Source organism: Herpailurus yagouaroundi, unplaced genomic scaffold (genome assembly GCF_014898765.1).
Source record: "Herpailurus yagouaroundi ecotype Mexico unplaced genomic scaffold, PumYag 181, whole genome shotgun sequence".
Lineage (NCBI taxonomy): Eukaryota > Metazoa > Chordata > Mammalia > Carnivora > Felidae > Herpailurus > Herpailurus yagouaroundi.
Window position 1 is genome coordinate 27,623,507 of NW_024412412.1, and position 7,228 is coordinate 27,630,734.

Consider the following 7,228-nt stretch of genomic DNA (forward strand, 5'->3'; position numbering starts at 1 on the left):
AGCAAGAATAAGGCTTGCTGAAGAAAGAGGCTGAGTAATAGCCACAGAAAATGTCATGTAAGAGCCTCCACTGCCCAGGTTGCTCTTTTGTGAACATTTGTATTAGACCAAAAAAATGCTTTGTGTGTGTGTACGTGTAGGTGTGTCTGTCTGTTCAGAAAGGACCGTCCACCATCGAGCTAATTCTCTGAACTTCTGAGTTCCATGAACTGGCCCTTTGCAGCCATTCAGGAAGCCATATTCCATACCTAGCAGTAATGGGCTTCATTCCCGTCTCAAAGTGGAATCACCTGCTGTGGGTGAGACACCAACCAAGTAAAAGAGGACAGGAGAGCAAATCTGAGAAAGTTCACAAGATGGTACTAATCCAGGGATCTGGGAGCTCTGGTGCCTGAGGAAGGAATGCTTCTACCAGGAAACACTATCGTGGTGAATTGGATACCTGGAGCTGAACTCTGGCTGGTTTGGACTCCTTATGCTACTGAACAAACAGGCAAAGGAAACGATCACTATATTGACTTGGGTAATTCATCCAAACTCCCAAGGACAAACTGGGTTGCCGTTACTCAGTGATGACAAGGGGCACTGAGCCTCTTTGTACTCTTTACTCAAAAGTTCTTCAGCCCTAGGAGGGCAACAGTCCAATTGTTACTTACCCTGTTGTGTTATACCACTCTTGTGGTTTCCCTACATTTGCCCACAACTTTGTAAATAATCCCTTTATTAAATCCATCTATTTCCTGCTAGGATTCTATCTACTATTCTAGGCACTGAAGATATAGCCATGAACAAAACTTACAAAGTAACTCCTGCCCTCATACAGCCAACAATCAAATGAGAGAGACCAACCAACAGCTGTGCCCACCAATGGACCTCCAGAAATTTCACTGTCAGATTTATTTGCCACCCTCTGACACCCACATCTCTTACTAAAACATCTAGAATCATTGCTACTTCTTACTTACCAGGTCCAATCAGCGTAATATCATCATTCTCGTGGACTAATGTGGTGTCTTGTGGAAGGGAAAGGTTTATGACATGGGGCTGGAGAGTTGATATACTTTGGAGGTAGGACAGTGGAAGTGATTTGCTGGCCATGCAAATTGCTTCTGGTGGTCACTATCAAGGTATCAAGGAAAAGTATTTGCCAGATCAAGTGCTGCATATTAGGTACCAGGAAATGTATTAATGTACTCAAGTAATCAAAGCACATCTGAAAAACAGAGAGGGAGGCAAACCATAAGAGACTCTTAAATACAGAGAACAAACTGAGGGTTGCTGGAGGGGAGTTGGGTGGGGGGATGGGCTAAATGGGTGATGGGTACTAAGGAGGGCACTTGTTGGGATGAGCACTGGGTGTTATATGTAAGGGACGAATCACTAAATTCTACTCCTGAAACCATTATTACACTATATGTTAACTAACTTGGATTTAAACATAATTAAAAAAACAAAAAACAAAAAACCACACATCTGGAACAGCAGTTGCAACTGGAGTCACCACCTAATTAAAAATATGACAATTCACTATTATTCTCCAAGAGCCATCTGTTTTCTGCACAGGCCAGTATGAGAGTTGAATAGGAATGTGATAGGAATTCCCAGCCCTGAATCCTTCAAGTCCTTGATGGTGGCACTAAGCTCTGCAGTCCATCCAGAAATGTGGTTTTTCTTTGGTTTACTTTTTTTTTTTTTTTTTTCCTTAAACAACAGGAATTTGTCTCATAGTTCTATAGTTCTAAAGTCTACAAGCTTGAGATCAAGGTATGGGCAGGACCATGCTCCCTCCAAAGGCACCAGAGAAGAATCAGTCCCAGGCCTCTCTCCTGGCTTCTGGTGCTTTGCTGGCAAACTCTGGTGTTCCTTGGCTTATGGCACCATAACTGCGGTCATCACATGGCATTCTTCCCGTGTATACCACACTGTGCCCAACTTTCTCCTTTTTATGATGACACAGTCATATTGGACTAGAGGCTCACCTAATCCAGTATAACCTCATCTTAATTTAACTAATTACATCTGCAACAACCCTATTTCCAATTAAGGCCACATTCTGAGGTACTGGGGGTTAGGGTTTCAATAAATGAAATTTGGGGAAACACAATTCAACCCGTAACACACATCAAACTCATTATTCTACGGGCTTTCTGTGCCCATTTCATTTCCTCATTTCTACTCTATTCCTAGCCACTGGCATTTCTAACTTAGATGTTTTTCCTTCCAGGAGGGGTCCCCACACATCCTCTTGGCCCCTTTAATCCAGTGTCCGTATTGCAGCCACCACCGGTTTTCCATTTTGTAGGTAGAGGCAGTTCTGTAGCTTCCATGTGCGTCTTTCTTACCGTAACACTCCTCACGCCACAGGTCAGGGAACCAATGTGAAGACTGCCAGTTACTGAGTAGGTCTGTTCCAGCTACGCATTCCAGAGCTGGGGAAATGATCATAGGATTCATACATTTGGGGACCCACGGGACTCACTGAGACAGAGATCTAAGCTAAAACTCCATTAATCACCTGACCTTCATGGACCCCTGCTCTGGCTGGTGGACCAGAGTAGCATTTTGGACCTCCTACAATTAGTGTCAACTCAAAGACAGTATCCAGTAATCCCCAAAGGATGATTGTTTCCCTTTCCCCAGTGTACAGCCTCCCTAGTAAATAGCCATAGGTCCTTCAGGGGAAACAAGTCCTTGGGGAAAAGATTAATAAAAGTTTTGGCAGTGTAGCAGAGGTAGGCTTCTGCTCAATCTAGAACTCTTCCATTTACACAAATCAAGCAAGAATTTAGTAGACCACTCACCTTTTCTTTTCTAGGTACGCCATAATCAACACCAACACCCTAGGTCTCTGTGAGTTAAGGTAAATGTTACTCTGACTCTGCTGTTTATTACCATAACCAGGCCATGTTGTCTTTGGCAACTAAGTGTCGCCACTTGGCCCCTCCTATCCTGGGATGACATTAACCTCATTGCATTTAGGGACCCCAGTTTGATGGAAGCAGTTCTCACTGTATTTTCTGACCTACAAAGAGCTACCACTGTGCTCAAGGATGCTGGGGCCCCACACCCAAATTCATTTCTAAAGTAAAATTCTGAAAGGTGTCTTCCTCTGGACTCTCCCAGGGTGCGTGAGTAGGTCTTAACATGATAAATCTACCCTAACATTCCAATCCCATTAAGCCTTCAGATCCCTTCCTCTACAATATACCTACCAAAGCAGTTGTGGCAGTCTGACTTTAGTGTGGGCCATTTTTGAGTCCATGTTTCAGCCAACTAACCAAGCTGTTAGAGCCCTTTCAAATCCCTTGAACTAAAATACTAAATCCAGAATCTGTTTAGTGGGCCCATATCAATAAATTTGGCCTGATTCAACTTTATATTTATCTACAATTATCTTACAACCTTAAGATCCATTCCCACATAGACCCCAGATTTCCATCTGTATAGATTGGAAAAATTACGCAGTTCTTTTGGCGTGTAATGCACCTCACGGATTATACTTTGTACTTTACCCTTTGGTAACTGCTGGGACAGGAGTCTACTTGTGGGTTCTAGAAGCAAAGTAGGGTGGTGGAATCCTGAGGAGAAGCGGTAATGCCTTGCAAGGAACAACTCTAGAGAGGCCATATCAGGTGTTTCAGACAAAGTAGGATTAATGTTCTCAGACAAGAGTTGAAGGGCTACTTCTGCTGGTAAGAAAGAAACAGCAGACCTTAGGGGTTCAATGGCCCCAACTTTACTGGGATCTTCCCATACGTTCCCATTCCACTATTCAGCCTCCCATTCTTTCCCACTCAATGCTCTCACTGTAACAGCAGACATTCCTTGAGGTTGGGAAGTCATTTGTGTTGTAATTCACCCACTTGCAGGATAAGATTCTGGGTTTGGTTTTCAGAAATCTCAGCCCTGTAGCTAAGGACGTAATGGTTTCTTTCAGAGAAAATACAAAAAGAAAGCTTTCAGGTCATTAATGTGAAGCTTCAGCTAGGAATTTGAAGCACTGAGCTCATCTTTTTCTTTTTCTACTTTGTCCAGCTCAGTTAGGAGCAACCAGCCAGTCCCCTTACACTCCATGTTAGACTAAAATGTCCTAAGGGATGGTCATCCAGAATCTTGCTTTTTATGTGTTACCAAAATGTGGTACTTTGTGTGTCTCCATTGCCACAACACTCCATGGACTACTAGTACCCTCTTGAACACTGGAAACAGTCATTAATGTCTTTCAATTAATCAGATTAGAGACTATATTCCAGAAAACCCAGAACCAATTTTCAAAACTCATCCTCAAGGTTCTGTTTGCTTAGAATCACTTCTGGGTTCAATCAGAGAAACAGAACCAGCAGCAGATGTATATGGAAGAGATGTATTAGAAGAAATTGGCTAACACGATTGTTAGGGCTAGTTAAGCAAGTCCAAAGTCCATAGAGTAAGCCATCAGGAAGGGCGGATGTTACCTCTTGAGCTGAACTGCTATCCACAGGAAGAATTTCTTCTTTCAGGAAATCTTAGTTCTGCTCCCAAGGCCTTTCAACGAATTGGATCAGGCCCACCCATATCCCCAAGGATAATCTCCTTTACTTAAAAATCAACTGATTGTACATGTTAATCACATCGACAAAGTATCCCCACAGCAACACCTTGAATAGTGTTTGAATAAGTGATAATTATAACCTAGCCAAGGTGACACATAAAACTCATCTTCACACCTTCTAAATCAGACACTCTGAGGGTAGGGCCAAGCAATCTGTATTTAGAGCCCTCTAGTGATTCTGATGCTTCTTCAAGTTTAAGAACCACTGGTTTAGAGAACAAATCAACAGGGAGGAACAGGAGTTGGGAGTCAACCACAATGTTTTATTACAATTAGCCAGTATCTGTTGCTTACAGTTAAAGAATCTTAGGAGATTCACCATACACACAAGGTCCTTAGTAGCAAACAGAAAATGACTCTACTAAATTGGGCAGAAAAGGAACTTATTAGCATTTATATTAAATAGCTCAAAAAACCCATGGGAAGGCTGGAAAACCAGGCTTAGGAAGAGGCAGGTTTTCAGACATGGGCATCCAGGCAGCACACAAACCAGCCAAGACATACCACAGCAATCATCCAGTTAATAGGGTCCCTGGGAAGTAGCACCAGACACTCACCAATACCTCCATGAAATCTTGAACTACCCTATCACTGCTGGGAATAGTCTCTTAATTGTCCTGAGGTCTTTGTGCCATTCTCTCCAAAGACCTGGAGGGAACATAGGACAGAAATATTGACAGAATTTAGTCACATGACCATGCCCTAGCTGCAAAGGGCAGGAAGAAGTAATTTTTGGCCCTCTTTCCTAAAGAGCTCAGAGTAGTAGAAAGATCTACACTTGAGATCATTACAATGAAATGTACTAAAATCAATGGTAAAAGTGTATATACAACGTATTATGGAAGAACAGTAGATAAGTTTAACCCAGTATTGGAGGATAGGGGTCAGAATCTAAAAGATCAGAAGTTTCAGAGAGAAGCATTCATGAAACTACAGAAACACACCTAACTGGTTAAAATACCAGAAATCCTATCCTAACATCTGAAGTTCTGCTGAACCCTCATGTGAGGAAAACTGTAAAGCCCCCTTTCACCTCTCCTTTCTCCTTTTCATGCCCACCCAAGCAGGTCCACCAAGCTCCCAACTTCAGTACCTTTCTTTCCCTTGGTGCCATCCCCTACTGTGGGCCATCAACACACTAAAGAGACCCAGTTAGTTGTACTGTCTTTTATTCTGTCTTAGATTTGGTGGCGATACCTCAGAATCTTTTCCACAAATAACAAAGATGTGTAAACATACAACAATAAAGGAGAAGCACCCTAGTGGGGGTTGGGGGCTGAGGATCTTGAGCCCTATATGCCCGGTTTCTTTCCCCTCTTTCCCTCCAAGCAGTCTTTGAAAGAGCCTCAAAGAAAACCACCCCTCGTGGGGCGCCTGGGTGGCTCAGTTTGTTAAGTGTCTGACTCTTGATTTTAGCTCAGGTCATGATCTCAAGGTTCATGAGTTCAACCTTGCATCGGGCTCCGCGCTGACAGCACGAGCCTGCCTGAGATTCTCTCTCCCTCTCTGCCCCTCCTCTGCTCTCTCAAAATAAACTTAAAAAGGACTTTTTTTTAATAATAATAATAAGAACATCCCTCGTGCTGAGAGTAATCTAAAGTCACCAATTTAGTCAACTACATTCACTCATCATTTTCTTAAAATTCCAATGACCTGAAATAATGTATCCAAAAATTGAAATTGGGCCTGAAACTAACATAACATTGTGTGGCAACTGTATTTCAATTAAAAAAAAAAAAAAAATCACGGCGCCTGGGTGGCTCAATCAGCATCCAACTTTAACTTGGGTCGCGATCTCACAGGAATTGCTCAGAACCTGGAGCCTGCTTCGGATTCTGTGTCTCCCTCTCTCTCTGCCCCTCCCCTGCTTGCGTCCTGTCTCTCTCTCTCTCAAAAATAAACATTAAAAAAATTGTTTTTAAATCACTTGGTTAAAAAAAAGTAAATTTAATATGCAGATCACTATCACTGGGACAATCCACAGCAGTTTTATTTTTTTTTTTCAACATTTATTTATTTTTGGGACAGAGAGAGACAGAGCATGAATGGGGGAGGGGCAGAGAGAGAGGGAGACACAGAATCGGAAACAGGCTCCAGGCTCTGAGCCATCAGCCCAGAGCCTGACGCGGGGCTCGAACTCACGGGCCGCGAGATCATGACCTGGCTGAAGTCGGACGCTTAACCGACTGCGCCACCCAGGCGCCCCTCCACAGCAGTTTTAAATTAATAACTTTCTTTTTACTTTGCTCTCCAAGTAAAACATACCTGGATTCAAGATTATAGGCCCCTGTAGCAAAAGGTAAACTAAAACCCAAAACACTAAGCAACTGGGGAAAAAGGCAATAAGCTGGATTTTCTTTTATTCCATCTCCCTTTACTGAGAAGAAATGGGGTAAGGATTTAGCGCAATATACTTAAATAAAAACTGTTTCTTGTGTGACATGAATTAAGACTTCTACCAAGTTTTACTGATGAGAGGGCAGTTCTGTTCACAATACTCTTTCAACTGGCCCCTAAATCACATTTGAAAGAATAAACACAGGTTTGTTTTTAAATGATTCCTAAGAGGTAAAAATGGGACTCTCGGGTTGCAGAGTTTAACTGAGACAAATGGTGCAATCTTTGAGAGCTGAGAGA